The sequence below is a fragment of the Medicago sativa genome, chromosome 4, assembly GCF_051527215.1.
Source record: "Medicago sativa cultivar Bolivia chromosome 4, Bolivia_mono, whole genome shotgun sequence".
Lineage (NCBI taxonomy): Eukaryota > Viridiplantae > Streptophyta > Magnoliopsida > Fabales > Fabaceae > Medicago > Medicago sativa.
The window spans coordinates 38796062-38814273 of record NC_140752.1 but is presented as its reverse complement, the minus strand read 5'-3'; the positions used below and the strand labels follow the sequence as shown (position 1 = coordinate 38814273).

The window sequence follows — 18212 nt, the reverse complement described above, 5'->3', positions numbered from 1 at the left end:
AGAGAGTAGTGGTTAGAGATTGAAGGTGGTGGTTATGGAGGTTAGTTATGGTGGTGGAAAGTTAGTTAGAGGTGAAGATGGAGGTGGTTAGAGTTTGTTGAAGATGAGAGAAAAATGGGAGAGAAAATAATTAAAAAATGATTTTTTGGAATTTTTGGGAATTTTTGTGTAAAAAAAAGATTAGTCTATTTGACCATGACCTTGACTTATTTATAGGTGATGTGGGAATGCTTGGACCAATGATGTGATGTCATGTGGCACTTGACTTGTAACAAACTCTTGACTTTGACTTTAACAAACTTAAAAAGGGATTAAAATGCAAATAACAAAAGTACAAGGACTAAAATGAAAATTAAAACTAAAATTGAAATGAAAAAGTAAATTGAAAATTAACGTAAAGCGAGACGATTAAAAACAACAAAGCAGATTAAAATGAATCAGAAATATTATGTGAAATGACCAACATGCCCCCAGGGACTAAAACGACTAAAAATGACTCAAATGCAATTTTAAAATGGATTTTCAACAGGGAATTGAAGAAAGAGTTTATACAAGCGAATTAAAAGACTCAGAGACAATTTTTAGAATTTAACCAGGGTTTTAACACATGAAAAGACTAAAATGCCCCTAGGGGCAAAACTGACTCAAAATGACTTCAAATGCAATTTTTGAAATGGGTTTTGACATGGAATTGAAATAAGGACTTATATAAACCAATTGAAAGGACTCAAGCAAATTTTTAAAAGACTGAAAGAAATTTTATCATAGGAAATGACTAAAATACCCTTCTATGTGAATTTTGCAAATAACATTTAAATAAAATGCAAATAAAGATGTAATTGATCAGAGACATATCAAATGACTTGAAATACAAGAAAAGAAAAATTGAGTTTGTATTTTTAGGTCCAAAATTAGGGTATAACAAACCGGTCTTTAGAAATTAGTGTGTAAACCATGAAATTAGATGTTTAAGTCTTGTCTAGTGAAGGGTTTGTTATTATGACAAACCAATAATCCTAAGGCTCTTTATTAATATTGTTATTTACCTTCAGCAATCAAACTCCTTTTTACTAAACTTTCTCTCCTTAATCATTCTTAAAAAGTTAATTAAGTTGAACAACTCCCTAGCAGAACGATACTCTTTCTTACTACTATTACTTCGATAGGCCGTGCACTTGCGGTTTGGCCCTGTCAAGTTTTTGGCGCCGTTGCCGGGGAGTTAACTAATTTGATTAACTTTTTCTTAGTGATTAGAATTCTCTCTTCTTCTTCTTTTTCTTTTTATTTTTAACTTTTTATTTTTCCTTCATCATTAACTTCTTGGAAAGCATAAAGATAATACCAACATGGCTGAAAGACGTGCTCTTAAAGAATACGTGACTCCTTCAACGGAAGAGCCATATGCTATTATTGTGTATCCAACGGTTGAAGATGAAGACTTTGAAATTAAGCCTGCCCAACTTAAGATGGTGCAGCAAAATTATTTTTCGGGATCCCCCGATGAGGATCCCAATCTCCATATCTCAACTTTTTGGCGGCTCACCGTAACATATAAGAAAAACCAAGAAACTTTAAGACTGCATCTCTTCCCTTTTTCTCTAAAAAACAAGGCTCTTAATTGGTTCCATTCCCTAAGAGTTGGTTCCATCACCTCATGGGACCAATTGAAGCGTGAATTTCTCATCCGTTTCCTTCCCCCATAAAAAATCGGCCAACTAAGGGCAAAGCTTTTCCAATTCACTCAAAAAGAGGGGGAATCTCTTCATGATTCATGGGGACGTTTTAAGGATATGCTTAAACTTTGCCCCCTCCATGGACTAGAGGAATGGTTGATCATCCAGACTTTTTACAATGGTTTATCTCATGCTACTAAAATCTTTGTTGATACAGCTGCAGGTGGTGCTCTAATGAACAAGGACTTCGAAACAGCTTATGCCTTGATTGAAGACATGGCTCAAAATCTCTTTCTATGGACTGATGAAGAATTCACTACAAAGTCTTCACCCTCCAAAAAGAGGGCAGGTATGTACGAAGTCTCTAACTATGACCACCTTGCTTCTAGGATTGATGCACTAACCCACAAATTTGAAAAACTTAATGTTAGTGATACTACTTCTACTTCTACATCTCCTTGTAAAACATGTAGTGAATGCAAACTAGGTAGTGTTGAGCAAATAAACTTTATTCAAAACGACCAAGGGGTAAGTTTTGACCAAAGCCCTAATGAAAATCCCTTGGTTCAAGGAACAACACCACCAAGTTATGCTAATGATCAAAAGGTTATTCAAAAGTCTAATCTTGAACTTTTAATTGAAAATTATCTTCTTAACCAATCCGAGCAGCTCAAGGAGCTTGCAAATCAAACTAGACTTTTGAATGACTCTTTTGTTACACTTACATCAAAAGTAGACTCTATTTCCTCTCACAACAAAGTCTTAGAAGCTCAGCGCTCTCTAGTTGTTCAATTTTGCCAACCTAGAATGAACGCCGTTACACTTAGGAGTGGTAAGCAATTAGAAGACCCCTTAAGAGTCAAGCCTAGTGAGGAAGAGACTAGTGAACCACAAGGTGAGATGACTAAAGAAGAGAGTGAGAAACCACAAAGTGAGGAAGTTACACCACCTCCCTTCAAACCAAAAATTCCTTTCCCTCAAAGATTTGCCAAGTCTAAGCTTGATGAGCAATTTAAAAAGTTCATTGAAATGATGAATAAAATCTACATTGATGTTCCCTTCACCGATGTCCTAACTCAAATGCCTACCTATGCTAAATTTTTAAAAGAAATTCTTTCAAAAAAGAGAAAAATTGAGGAAAGTGAAACGGTGAACCTTACCGAGGAATGTAGTGCCATCATCCAAAATAAGTTGCCACCCAAGCTTAAGGATCTAGGAAGTTTCTCCATACCTTGTGTAACGCCCCATTTTTATTCTAATATTTTAGTAGATGTGTGAATATTTTTATATGACTTTAATTGCTATATATATATGATTTTATGTGAAATATATGTTTTATATGATTTTTATATGAAATATGTTATGATGCTATTTATTATATGAATATTGGGGTTGTGTATTATTTAAATGAATGTTGTTATTATTGGATAGAAATAATATGAGAAATAGAAATATTATAGAAATAGTATTTATTTTTGGTTAAGGGGAATTAAGTGGAAATTAATAGAAATTAAGGAAGTTGGGTGAGAAAAGAAAAGAGAGATATTTTTGAAGTAAAAGAAAGAAAAAGGGAGAGAAACATTTTCACGTAAAAACATTAGAAGAAAACTGGTTTTGGAGAGAAAACCTAGAAGAGGCCAAGAGAGAGCTAGGAAGGAATCGATTGCGGTAGCTTGACGTTTGGTGTTGCTGAATTAAGGTAAGGGTGGGATTCCTTTCAATAATCATGGTATATAATTCTGAAATTTGATGAATTGTTGTTCTTGGTTTTAGGGTTAGAAGTTTTATGTTAATTGAAGAAAATATGATGAATGGTGTTGTCTGATGCATGTTTCTATGTTGTTTTAGTTACTATGTTGTATATAGAACCTGTAAACATTGTTCTAATTCATTTTGGGTGATTAGGGGATCAGAAAATGGGTTTTTGGGGTGAAAATGGTGTTAAAATCGTAACAGTAGATGAAAAACTCGCCAGAAATTCGCTATTAGCGTAACCCTCTGGAACAGGTACGCTATTAGCTCAATTTTCGCTATTAGCGAAATTGTCCAGTGACAGCATTTTCTGTTTCGCGTTCTTGTGTCTTTTTCACCCGTTTCTATTTTGAATTAGCTTTAGGTGTAAACATAAAAGTTGTAGATAATTGAGTTAGCTTTCTAATGGCTTTGGAGTGACTAGAAAATTATTTGTAGATTTTTAGTTATGGTAAAAATAGTCCAGGTGGGTCTTCAGAAAAATTTAAGAAAACTTAGCATAACTATTCCCAAGTTAGTCCAAAAACTTATGGTTGGTTTCCCAACTTCAAACTTAAGTGTTAGGGATTTAGTTGAGGTGTTTATGGATATTTGACTTATGTTCTATTGATCAAAACTTAATTGCTTTTGGGGGATGTGTTAGACTTTGAGATGAATGTAATTGATTTATATATATGTTATGTTGTTGATTTCCGTTGTTGATGTCGTTGTATCATCTGATGTCGAAGTTGGGGAGTGTGTCATAATTGTTTTAGGCACATATGTTGTTGTTGCAGTCGCTGTTGAAGTTGTATGTTGATATACACAAGTTGAGTCCATTTGCATACTCACAATTGTTGGGGGCTTATGCCCTGGAATGTTCATCATTCAACCCGTTGGGGGCTTATGCCCTGGAATGTTTATCATTCACCTGTTGGGGGCTTATGCCCTGGGATGCTTTAACCATCCAATTTGTTGGGGGCTTATGCCCTGGAATGCTTAGCATTCAACGCGCGTAGATTGGTACCACATGCATGATGCATTAGTTGTCGTTGTTGTTATTGCATTGTCGAGTTGTCGTTGTTGTCGTTGTTGTTATTGCATTGTCGAGTTGTTGTTGTTGTCGTTGCCGTCGTTGCATTGTCGAGTTGTCGGTGTCGTTATTGATAACGAATTTGTTGTTGTTGTTGTTCAGCGTCGTTGGAGATGATTATGTTGTTGCTATATGTATATTTTTATATACATTGTTAATGATGCATGCTGTGATATGTTGTTGTTTGTTTCGGACATGTTGTGGTTGATGTTGTTGTTGTTCTTGATGATGTTGTTGTTATTGTTCTTGAAGATGTTGTTGATGTTCTTGATGATGTTGTTGTTGTTCTGACGTTAATGGATGATATTAATTGATGTTATATAATGATGAATATATATGTTGTTGATGTCTAAGATGTGGTAGGATGTTTTATCCTTATTAAATGATGTTAAGTTGATGATGTTGCATAGTCGAGTTGGTGTTCTTTGTTGATAATGACGTTGGTGTTGTGGTAGATGTTGTTTAATGCAGTTGAAAATGAATATGATGCTGAGTTATATGTATATATGAACTTAATAATGCTTGTTGTTGAACTGTTGTTATTTTCATTAATTTGATGAATTATATATTAATATTATTGGATAAGTTTCTCACCCCTTCTGCGTATATGTTGCCTCGACCGTGGGTAATGTGCAGGTACTGATGACTTGTAGGTTTGGTCGGCTCAAGTGTCTAGGGCTCTGATACATACTAGGATGGGGAAATCGTTGCGAATGTCTTCTCATTCTTTTATGTATCGTATTTTGAAAAGACCTCGTTGTTGGATTTATCATTGTTGAGGATAATGTCTATTACGTTGAAGCCTTTGTGCCAAGATTTTCATTGATGTTGAATTTGGTTGAAATTACATTTTTAAAGAATTATTCCGCTGCAATTTATTAAGATATTCTAAACATTGATTTTAAATAAATAGATATTTCCTATTTATGAAATTTTGAAAAGTAGTGTGACACTCCGTTGTGTGATTACTCTGATTATAATAATCAATATTAATTTGTTGGGAGAACGGGGTGTTACAATTGGTATCAGAGCAGGTCGGTCGGTCCGGCCAAATAGTAGAGTCGTGTCGAGCCTAGTAGTGTTGTGTGACAATTTTGTATTGTCCTTGTTGTCGTGTTTGTTGTTTGTTGTGTAACCCTTAGTATGAACTGGTTGGAGTACAACCATGTCCATATTAATTGTTTTAGAAAGACGGTGTACTTTTCTTCTACTGAAGAGGAAAGTGGAGCAGAATTTTTATCTACCAAGCAGCTGAAGCAGTTAGAACATGATGGAAACTTGATGTTTTCTTTGATGGCGTATTTGTCCGTAGAGAATCAGTCGGTAATTGATAGATTTCCTGTGGTGAATGAATTTCCTGAAGTTTTTCCTGATGAGATTCCAGATGTGCCACCGGAGAGGGAGGTTGAATTTTCGATTGATCTCGTGTCGGGTACGAAGCCTGTGTCGATGGCTCCTTACCGTATGTCAGCCTCCGAGTTGGCAGAATTGAAGAAGCAGTTGGAAGAATTGCTTGATAAGAAGTTTATAAGGCCAAGTGTGTCACCTTGGGGAGCGCCTGTGTTGCTAGTTAAGAAGAAGGATGGTAGCATGAGATTGTGCATAGATTACCGTCAGCTGAATAAAGTGACGATAAAGAATAGGTATCCACTTCCGAGAATTGATGACTTGATGGATCAATTAGTTGGTGCACGTGTGTTTAGTAAAATTGATTTGTGGTCAGGTTACCATCAGATTAAGGTGAAGGATGAAGATATGCAGAAGACGACCTTTAGGACACGGTATGGACACTGTGAATATAAAGTGATGCCTTTCGGTGTTACTAATGAACCTGGTGTGTTAATGGAGTATATGAACAGAATTTTTCATGCTTTTCTGGATAAGTTTGTTGTTGTATTTATTGACGATATTTTGATTTATTCTAAGACTGAAGAAGAGCATGCAGAACATTTGAAGATTGTTTTACAGGTGCTGAAAGAAAAGAAATTGTATGCAAAACTGTCAAAGTGCGAGTTCTGGTTAAGTGAAGTAAGTTTCCTTGGCCATATTATTTCTGGTAGTGGTATTGCAGTTGACCCGTCGAAAGTAGAAGCGGTATCGCAATGGGAGACTCCTAAGTCAGTTACGGAGATCAGAAGTTTCCTTCGTTTGGCTGGTTATTACAGAAGATTTATCGAAGGATTTTCGAAGTTGGCACTTCCATTGACTCAGTTGACCTGTAAAGGTAAAGCTTTTGTGTGGGATGCTCAGTGTGAGAATAATTTCAATGAGTTGAAGCGAAGATTGACGACGGCTCCAATTTTGATTTTACCAGAGCCGGATAAACCTTTTGTGGTATATTGTGATGCGTCTAAGTTGGGTTTAGGTGGTGTGCTTATGCAAGATGGCAAAGTAGTGGCTTATGCGTCGAGACAATTGAGAATTCATGAGAAGAATTACCCTACACATGATTTAGAGTTGGCTGATGTGGTTTTTGTGTTGAAAATTTGGAGACACTATTTGTACGGTTCCAGATTTGAAGTGTTTAGTGATCATAAGAGTCTGAAATATTTATTTGATCAAAAAGAGTTGAATATGAGGCAGAGAAGGTGGCTAGAGTTGTTGAAGGATTATGATTTGGGTTTGAATTATCATCCGGGTAAAGCCAATGTGGTTGCAGATGCCTTGAGTAGGAAAACGTTGCACATGTCGGCAATGATGGTGAAAGAATTTGAATTACTGGAACAGTTTAGAGACTTGAGTCTTGTTTGTGAATTGGCACCTCAGAGTGTGCAGTTGGGTATGTTAAAAATTAATAGTGATTTCTTGAAGAGTATCAAGGAAGCACAGGAAGTTGATGTGAAATTTGTAGATTTGATGACTGCTAGTAATCAGAATGCAGATGGTGATTTTCAGGTTGATGATCAAGGAGTGTTGAGATTCCGAGGCAGGATTTGTATCCCTGATAATGATGAATTGAAAAAGTTGATTTTAGAAGAAAGTCACAGAAGTAGCTTGAGTATCCATCCGGGAGCTACAAAGATGTATCATGACTTGAAGAAACTGTTTTGGTGGTCTGGGTTGAAGCGTGATGTCGCACAATTTGTATATGCTTGTTTGACTATCAGAAATCTAAAGTTGAACATCAGAAACCTGCTGGTTTGTTGACGCCTTTAGATGTGCCTGAATGGAAATGGGATCGCATCTCCATGGACTTTGTGACGAGTTTACCAAACACTCAAAGAGGGCATGATGCCATTTGGGTTATTGTCGATAGATTGACGAAGTCGGCACACTTCATTCCGATTAATATCACCTATTCAGTAGCTCAGTTGGCGGAGATCTATATTCATAATATTGTGAAGTTGCATGGTGTTCCATCAAGTATTGTGTCGGATAGAGATCCGAGGTTCACTTCGAGATTTTGGAAGAGCTTGCAAGAAGCTTTGGGCTCTCAGTTGAAGTTGAGTTCAGCGTATCATCCGCAAACAGATGGTCAGTCAGAAAGAATGATTCAATCATTAGAAGACTTGTTGAGGGTGTGTGTACTTGAGCAAGGTGGAGCTTGGGACAGTCACCTACCATTGATAGAGTTCACGTACAACAATAGTTACCATTCGAGTATTGGTATGGCACCTTTCGAAGCTTTATATGGTCGAAGGTGTAGGACTCCTTTATGTTGGTTTGAGTCGGGTGAAAGTATTGTGTTGGGACCTGAAATAGTTCAGCAGACTACGGGGAAGGTCAAGATGATAAGAGAGCATATGAAAGCGTCGCAGAGTCGACAGAAGAGCTATCATGACAAGCGTAGGAATGACCTTGAGTTTCAAGAGGGTGACCATGTGTTCTTGAGAGTCACTCCTATGACCGGTGTGGGTCGTGCTTTGAAGTCCAAGAAGCTGACTCCAAAGTTTATTGGTCCTTATCAGATATCTGAGAAAATTGGCACGGTGGCTTATAGAGTTGGTTTGCCACCACATCTTTCGAACTTGCATGATGTGTTTCATGTGTCGCAACTTCGGAAGTATGTAGCGGACCCTTCACATGTTATTCCTAGAGATGATGTGCAAGTTAGGGACAATCTTACGGTGGAAACTTTACCTTTGAGAATTGATGATCGTAAGGTGAAGACGTTGAGAGGCAAAGATATACCTCTAGTGAGGGTTGTTTGGGGAGGAGCAACTGGTGAAAGTCTTACTTGGGAGTTGGAGAGTAAGATGCAGGAGTCATATCCTGAGTTGTTTGCTTGAGGTAATATTTCGAGGACGAAATTCTATAAGTTGGGGAGAGTTGTAACGCCCCATTTTTATTCTAATATTTTAGTAGATGTGTGAATATTTTTATATGACTTTAATTGCTATATATATATGATTTTATGTGAAATATATGTTTTATATGATTTTTATATGAAATATGTTATGATGCTATTTATTATATGAATATTGGGGTTGTGTATTATTTAAATGAATGTTGTTATTATTGGATAGAAATAATATGAGAAATAGAAATATTATAGAAATAGTATTTATTTTTGGTTAAGGGGAATTAAGTGGAAATTAATAGAAATTAAGGAAGTTGGGTGAGAAAAGAAAAGAGAGATATTTTTGAAGTAAAAGAAAGAAAAAGGGAGAGAAACATTTTCACGTAAAAACATTAGAAGAAAACTGGTTTTGGAGAGAAAACCTAGAAGAGGCCAAGAGAGAGCTAGGAAGGAATCGATTGCGGTAGCTTGACGTTTGGTGTTGCTGAATTAAGGTAAGGGTGGGATTCCTTTCAATAATCATGGTATATAATTCTGAAATTTGATGAATTGTTGTTCTTGGTTTTAGGGTTAGAAGTTTTATGTTAATTGAAGAAAATATGATGAATGGTGTTGTCTGATGCATGTTTCTATGTTGTTTTAGTTACTATGTTGTATATAGAACCTGTAAACATTGTTCTAATTCATTTTGGGTGATTAGGGGATCAGAAAATGGGTTTTTGGGGTGAAAATGGTGTTAAAATCGTAACAGTAGATGAAAAACTCGCCAGAAATTCGCTATTAGCGTAACCCTCTGGAACAGGTACGCTATTAGCTCAATTTTCGCTATTAGCGAAATTGTCCAGTGACAGCATTTTCTGTTTCGCGTTCTTGTGTCTTTTTCACCCGTTTCTATTTTGAATTAGCTTTAGGTGTAAACATAAAAGTTGTAGATAATTGAGTTAGCTTTCTAATGGCTTTGGAGTGACTAGAAAATTATTTGTAGATTTTTAGTTATGGTAAAAATAGTCCAGGTGGGTCTTCAGAAAAATTTAAGAAAACTTAGCATAACTATTCCCAAGTTAGTCCAAAAACTTATGGTTGGTTTCCCAACTTCAAACTTAAGTGTTAGGGATTTAGTTGAGGTGTTTATGGATATTTGACTTATGTTCTATTGATCAAAACTTAATTGCTTTTGGGGGATGTTTTAGACTTTGAGATGAATGTAATTGATTTATATATATGTTATGTTGTTGATTTCCGTTGTTGATGTCGTTGTATCATCTGATGTCGAAGTTGGGGAGTGTGTCATAATTGTTTTAGGCACATATGTTGTTGTTGCAGTCGCTGTTGAAGTTGTATGTTGATATACACAAGTTGAGTCCATTTGCATACTCACAATTGTTGGGGGCTTATGCCCTGGAATGTTCATCATTCAACCCGTTGGGGGCTTATGCCCTGGAATGTTTATCATTCACCTGTTGGGGACTTATGCCCTGGGATGCTTTAACCATCCACATTGTTGGGGGCTTATGCCCTGGAATGTTTATCATTCACCTGTTGGGGGCTTATGCCCTGGGATGCTTTAACCATCCAATTTGTTGGGGGCCTGTTGGGGGCTTATGCCCTGGGATGCTTTAACCATCCAATTTGTTGGGGGCTTATGCCCTGGAATGCTTAGCATTTAACGCGCGTAGATTGGTACCACATGCATGATGCATTAGTTGTCGTTGTTGTTATTGCATTGTCGAGTTGTCGTTGTTGTCGTTGTTGTTATTGCATTGTCGAGTTGTTGTTGTTGTCGTTGCCGTCGTTGCATTGTCGAGTTGTCGGTGTCGTTATTGATAACGAATTTGTTGTTGTTGTTGTTCAGCGTCGTTGGAGATGATTATGTTGTTGCTATATGTATATTTTTATATACATTGTTAATGATGCATGCTGTGATATGTTGTTGTTTGTTTCGGACATGTTGTGGTTGATGTTGTTGTTGTTCTTGATGATGTTGTTGTTATTGTTCTTGAAGATGTTGTTGATGTTCTTGATGATGTTGTTGTTGTTCTGACGTTAATGGATGATATTAATTGATGTTATATAATGATGAATATATATGTTGTTGATGTCTAAGATGTGGTAGGATGCTTTATCCTTATTAAATGATGTTAAGTTGATGATGTTGCATAGTCGAGTTGGTGTTCTTTGTTGATAATGACGTTGGTGTTGTGGTAGATGTTGTTTAATGCAGTTGAAAATGAATATGATGCTGAGTTATATGTATATATGAACTTAATAATGCTTGTTGTTGAACTGTTGTTATTTTCATTAATTTGATGAATTATATATTAATATTATTGGATAAGTTTCTCACCCCTTCTGCGTATATGTTGCCTCGACCGTGGGTAATGTGCAGGTACTGATGACTTGTAGGTTTGGTCGGCTCAAGTGTCTAGGGCTCTGATACATACTAGGATGGGGAAATCGTTGCGAATGTCTTCTCATTCTTTTATGTATCGTATTTTGAAAAGACCTCGTTGTTGGATTTATCATTGTTGAGGATAATGTCTATTACGTTGAGGCCTTTGTGCCAAGATTTTCATTGATGTTGAATTTGGTTGAAATTACATTTTTAAAGAATTATTCCGCTGCAATTTATTAAGATATTCTAAACATTGATTTTAAATAAATAGATATTTCCTATTTATGAAATTTTGAAAAGTAGTGTGACACTCCGTTGTGTGATTACTCTGATTATAATAATTAATATTAATTTGTTGGGAGAACGGGGTGTTACACCTTGTGTCATAGGGTCTGAAATAGTAAAGAGGGCAATGTGTGACTTAGGAGCTAGTGTCAGTTTGATGCCTTTATCTCTTTACGAAAGATTGGGGTTGGGGGAACTTAAGTCAACTAGGATGACCCTACAATTAGCGGACCGTTCCCTTAAGTATCCAGCTGGAATCATAGAGGATGTCCCTGTCAAGGTAGGAGAAATCTATGTCCCTACGGACTTTGTTGTGATGGAAATAGAGGAGGATAACCAAGTACCAATACTTTTGGGAAGGCCCTTCCTTGCTACCGCTGGGGCTATAATTGATGTTAAACATGGGAAGTTGGAATTTAATGTTGGTGAAGATACTGTTGAATTTGAACTTGCTAAACTAATGAAAAATCCCTCCATTAAAGATTCTTGTTGCATGTTAGATATAATTGACAGTTGTGTGAAAGAGTGCTCCTTAGCATCAACTACACATGATGGTTTGGAGGTGTGCTTGGTTAGTGATGCAGGTACAAAACTAGAAGGAGATGCCAAAGCCTACGAGGAGTTATTGAATGAAAACCCTCCCATGCAAGGTTTGGGAATGGAAGAATTAAAAAGGGAAGAAGCAGCCCCTCTACCGAAAGAGGCACCAAAGGTGGAGCTCAAGCCACTCCCACCAAGCTTGAGGTATGAATTCTTGGGCCCTAACTCAACCTACCCTGTTATTGTGAATGCAAGCTTGAATAAGGTAGAAACTGAAAAATTGCTTTATGTTCTCAAGAAATACCCTAAAGCCATAGGTTATACCATTGATGACATTAAGGGAATAAACCCCTCATTGTGTACACATAGGATATTGCTTGAGGAGGACTATAAGCCCTCCGTTGAACACCAAAGAAGATTAAATCCTAACATAAAAGAAGTTGTGAAAAAAGAAGTCTTAAAACTCCTAGATGCAGGTGTTATCTATCCAATTTCTGATTCTAAATGTGTTAGCCCGGTTCAAGTAGTACCTAAAAAGGGTGGTCTCACAGTTATTAAAAATGATAAAAATGAATCCATTGCAACTAGAACCGTCTCCGGTTGGAGGATGTGCATTGACTATAGGAAGCTTAATAAAGCAACCCGTAAAGATCACTTCCCACTCCCCTTTATAGACCAAATGTTAGAAAGGTTAGCTAAGCATTCACACTTTTGTTACTTAGATGGCTATTCTGGATTCTTCCAAATACCTATTCACCCTAATGACCAAGAGAAAACTACTTTCACATGTCCCTTTGGTACCTTTGCCTATAGGAGTATGCCCTTTGGTCTTTGCAATGCCCCCGCTACCTTTCAAAGATGCATGATGTCTATTTTTTCTGATTTTGTTGAAGATATAATGGAAGTTTTTATGGATGATTTTTCTGTGCATGGATCTAGTTTTGATAGTTGTTTGACTAACCTGGAAAAAGTATTGGAAAGATGTGAACAGGTGAACTTAGTGTTGAATTGGTAAAAATGTCACTTCATGGTAAGAGAAGGAATTGTCCTAGGACACTTAGTCTCTGAACGAGGTATAGAGGTAGATAAAGCAAAAATTGAAATTATTGAAAAAATGTCTCCTCCTACCTCGGTCAAAGAAGTTAGAAGCTTCCTAGGACATGCGGGATTTTACCGCCGTTTCATTAAAGATTTTTCTTCAATCACTAAGCCACTAACAAGCTTGCTCCTTAAGGATGCAGATTTTGTGTTTGATGATGCATGCCTAAAAGCATTTTGCAGGTTAAAAGAAGCCTTGTTCACTGCCCCAATCATACAACCACCGGATTGGAACTTACCTTTCGAAATAATGTGTGATGCAAGTGACTATGCAGTTGGGGCTGTGTTGGGACAAAGAAAAGACAAGAAGATGCACGCCATTTATTATGCAAGTAAGACCCTTGATGAGGCACAGGTAAATTATGCTACAACTGAGAAGGAACTGTTAGCAGTAGTCTATGTTATTAACAAGTTCAGGCCATACTTGGTAGGATCAAAAATCATTATTTACACAGATCACTCGGCAATAAAATATTTGTTAAACAAAAAAGATGCCAAACCGAGGTTGATCCGATGGATTTTGCTCCTCCAAGAATTCGATATTGAAATAAAAGATAAAAAGGGCACTGAAAATGTTGTGGCTGATCACCTGTCCCGCCTAAGGGAACCCAATGAGGACGAGTTGCCTTTGGATGATTCTTTTCCGGATGACCAACTCTTCTTATTGGCGCAAACTAACGCACCTTGGTATGCAGATTTTGTTAATTTTCTTGCAGCAGGAGTACTACCGCCTAACTTGAACTACCAGCAAAAGAAAAAATTCTTCCATGATCTCAAGCACTACTATTGGGATGAGCCTTACCTCTTCAAAAGAGGTTCGGATGGGGTTTTTCAAAGATGCATCCCTGAAAGCGAGGTAAGTAATATTCTTCACCATTGTCACTCTTCCTCCTATGGTGGCCACGCCAGTAGTCAAAAAACTTCTTTCAAAATTCTTCAATCTGGTTTCTGGTGGCCATCACTCTTTAAGGACGTGCATCTCTTTGTTTCTAAATGTGACAATTGTCAACGCACCGGTAATATTACTAAAAGGAATGAAATGCCCTTGAACAATATCCTTGAAGTGGAAATTTTCGATGTATGGGGTATTGATTTCATGGGGCCATTTCCTTCCTCTTTTGGTAATCAATACATATTAGTGGCTGTTGACTATGTGTCCATATGGGTTGAGGCTATTGCTTCCCCCACCAATGATGCACATGTAGTTATGAAATTGTTCAAAAAAGTTATCTTTCCAAGGTTTGGGGTGCCAAGGGTTGTCATAAGCGATGGAGGGTCTCACTTCATTTCTAAACATTTTGAAAAACTTTTACAAAAATATGGAGTGAAACATAAAGTTGCAACACCCTATCACCCGCAAACTAGTGGACAAGTTGAGGTCTCAAATAGACAAATAAAGGCCATTCTTGAAAAGACAGTTTCTATCTCTAGGAAAGATTGGTCAAGTAAGCTTGATGATGCTCTTTGGGCCTATCGAACGGCGTACAAAACTCCCATTGGAATGACTCCTTTTAAGCTAATTTATGGGAAATCTTTTCACCTCCCGGTTGAACTCGAGCACAAGGCTTATTGGGCAATTAGGAACCTTAAATTGGACCCAAATTTAGCCGGTCAAAAAAGGAAACTTCAACTAAGTGAGTTAGAAGAACTTAGGATAGATGCCTATGAGAATGCTCGCATTTATAAAGAAAGAACTAAAAAATGGCATGATAAGCATATCCTCAAAAAGGACTTCAAAATTGGTGACCTTGTGCTGCTCTTTAACTCTAGGATGAAGCTCTTTCCGGGAAAACTAAGGTCTAGGTGGTCTGGTCTGTTTCAAGTCCGCAAGGTCTATCCCTATGGGGCTATTGAAATCTTTTCTGAAAAAACCAGACCATTCAAAGTTAACGGACAAAGGCTAAAAGTTTACAATGTAGGAGAAGGGACTGAAGTAGTGGCTGCTTGGAGACTTATTGACCCGCCTTAAAGTTGTTTTTTTTTCTTTTCGTCAAGCTAATGACGGTAAAAGAGCGCTTCGTGGGAGGCAACCCACGCATTTAACTGCTTTTGTTTTGTTTTTCTTTGTTTTAAGTTGTTTTGTAGGTAATTGTCCAAGTGTGATTCGACAAGAAATCAAGAAATTGAAAATTTTTGAAGTCTCCTTACCAGAATGTTGGCACGGCCCTTGCTGAGGATGGCACGGCCGTGCCATGATTTTAAGCAAAAAAAAAAAAAGGAGGTCAGCCACAGAATGTTGGCACGGCCCGTGCTGAGGTTGGCACGGCCGTGCCAGCTTGCAGATTCCAAAATTCAACATTTTTTGCTATTTATTGCACATTGTGAGCTTTCTGCACCCTTTTCTTCTTCTTCTACTTCTTCTTCTTCTCTTTTAATTTCTTTTTCTTTTGAATCATTGAGGACAATGCTTCCCCTAAGTGTGGGGGGGCCTAATAAAGTGTCTAGAGTCGTAGTGTTCCAAACTCCCTTGAACTTTATTCTTTTTGTTTTGTTTTTATAGCAAGAGGCATGACTAGTAGCTTGTTTTTAATGTAAAAAATGGCATGAAAATTTTTGTTTTGTCTCTTCTTTAGGTTGCTTCTTGTACATGAAAGTAGCTTCTCGTGTTTCTTATGTTCATGATATACCCATATCTTGTTTTATTGTGAAATTCTCCAATGAGAAAAGCACCCGGTTGCAATCTTTGAGCAAATGTATGAATAGGTATTTTAAGGAGCACGTTCTATCTTTAGTGTTAACTTAGACCCTTTAAAGTCTTAAGAGTAAAAGTAGTATAAGTTTGTGTGGGAAATTAATCAATTGTGCCTTATTGTTATATTCTTAAATTGTTAAAGTTATAATGGGATGGGAGAATGGCACCAACATGTGGGGGAAAGGACAATCCCTAACTTCCTAATTGTGGTGGTGACTCCCTAATTTGAACTTAAAGTGAAACAAATTCATCAATGGTAGGGGGAAAGGACAATTACATCCAAAAAGACTTCCTACGCGGAGATGAAATAAAATAAAATTTTGCAGCACTGCTTAGGGTGATTTTGAATCTAGGGGGAAAGGACAATTACATCCGAGAAGACTTCCTACGAGGATAGATAGCCCCTAAGCACCTGCAGCCCTTTGTGCTTAATTGTTTATCTAATTTAATTTTAACTTAAATTCCCATCACTCTTATATGAAATGAAGAAAGGACTTTTCTCGGTTACTTTAGCATTAAGGATAGAACCTGTTCCTCATAATATCTGTATTATACAGGAGCAAGAAAAGGGTTGGACTGCACACACACACTCACTTGAGACTTGATGTTGGGTAGAATAGGTTCATGAGAAGTATTTGAAATTGTAATTAGTGTACTTGAAGCAAAACCTTTCTTTTGAGACATGTGTTCTTAATATTGCCATGAATAATCTTTTGTTGCTACTATGTCTGTTGCCTTTTGCTTGAGGACAAGCAAAGATTCAAGTGTGGGGGAGTTTGATGAGTCATGGATTAGTCTAATTTAATGCATTATTTAGTTTAGTTTTATTAAAGATTTAGTTTTATTTTATTGCATTTTATTTCCTTTTAGAATATTTTACTTTAAATTGCTTTTTATTTTATTTTAGGAATGAATATATGGTGGAAGGTGCCTTGGAGCAAAAGAAAGAGGACTGGAGCAAATACAGTGCGAAAATACGAAGATACGGAACAAAAATATGTTCCCACCAAGTCAGAAGCTTGGCACGGCCAGTGCCAACATGTGGCACGGCCGTGCCACCTCCAGAAGCCACTTTTGCTGCTTTTCTTCAAGCCCAAGTTACCCTGTTGCAGCTTTACTGTTTTGCCCTTTTAGTTGCTTAGTTTCTAAGTCGATTGTAAAGCTATAAATAGAGTAGCTCTCCAATAAACATTCACCTTTGAATTGAGAATTTATTTAGTTACTATTATTTCAATAAAAGTCTTTATTTTCTTTACTTTCTTTCTCGCAATTTTACTTTACTGTTATTTTCTCTCTTCTTCCCCCATGTCTACGATGAACATGAGTGAGTAGACTTCTTCGTCTTAGGATTGTTGGGGAGTCTAATGACATAATCCTAAACAAACCAAGCTTAAACCCTGATTTCTATGTAACCCTAATTTCTAATCTAGATTCACCGTCTTAACGTGGATTAACAATTATCAAACTGTGGAAGCGAAAGCGGAGGGTTTGATAATCGTTAAACCATCATCCCAAACATCAATTCATAAAGCGAGAGCGAAGTCTTGATGTTGGAACAAGTGAATCTAGACAATAATTGCAAAACAGTGAAATAGTCTTTGCAATCATTGAGACAAAGAGTAGTTTCAATCCTCTATGCATCTTCTAGTAATCAAGTCAGCGAAATAGGCTTGGTTACTAGAAGTAAACTCTCATAGGACTTTCATCGGAAATGTGAGGGGCTAAGGGAAACCGGTCTTTAGAAATTAGTGTGTAAACCATGAAATTAGATGTTTAAGTCTTGTCTAGTGAAGGGTTTGTTATTATTACAAACCAATAATCCTAAGGCTCTTTATTAATATTGTTATTTACCTTCAGCAATCAAACTCCTTTTTACTAAACTTTCTCTCCTCTAATCATTCTTAAAAAGTTAATTAAGTTGAACAACTCCCTAGCAGAATGATACTCTTTCTTACTACTATTACTTCGATAGGCCGTGCACTTGCGGTTTGGCCCTGTCAGCCTCCTTCTCAAAAATCTCAACATTGGGTTTGACAACAGCAGCAACGACTGGACTTAATTGGTCAACCACACTCAAGGTAGTTTCAGGTGTTCCCACCATTGATTTAACAAGTTTCTTCTTCTTTGAACTAGATTTGGTGGATGATTCTCTTTTAACCTTTCTGGGCGGAACAGTGGTGATTGGTTCGACCATCTTAGGAACTGAAGTGCTGGTTACTCGGTGTTTAGAATCCATGGTTTGTTTGAGCACAGGACGCGTGTTTTTGCTGGTCTGACAAACCAAACAAGCATACACAAACTCTGCAATCTCCTTCTTCATTCCAGGCCACCAGAACAACCTCTTCAAATCCTGATACATCATAGTCGCTCCTGGATGAATACTCAAACTACTCCGATGACCTTCTTCCAAAATCCTTCTCTTAAGCTCAAGAACATCTGGTACACAAACACGATCGCAAAACATCAAA

The 18212-nt window shown here is 37.1% G+C and overlaps 1 long non-coding RNA gene and 1 other non-coding gene across 2 annotated transcripts; one reads left to right on the top strand and one right to left on the bottom strand.

Annotated features, from left to right (window-relative positions):
• Positions 1-1712: 1712 nt before the first annotated feature.
• Positions 1713-1819, bottom strand: LOC146929290 (small nucleolar RNA R71). The gene has a single exon (XR_015009224.1). It is a non-coding gene; the product is annotated as a small nucleolar RNA R71 (small nucleolar RNA).
• A 6521-nt stretch (positions 1820-8340) lies between these two features.
• On the top strand, positions 8341-11313 carry LOC146929289 (uncharacterized). Its single transcript, XR_015008254.1, has 2 exons — positions 8341-9231; positions 11124-11313. It is a non-coding gene; the product is annotated as an uncharacterized LOC146929289 (long non-coding RNA).
• The last annotated feature ends 6899 nt before the right edge of the window (positions 11314-18212 follow it).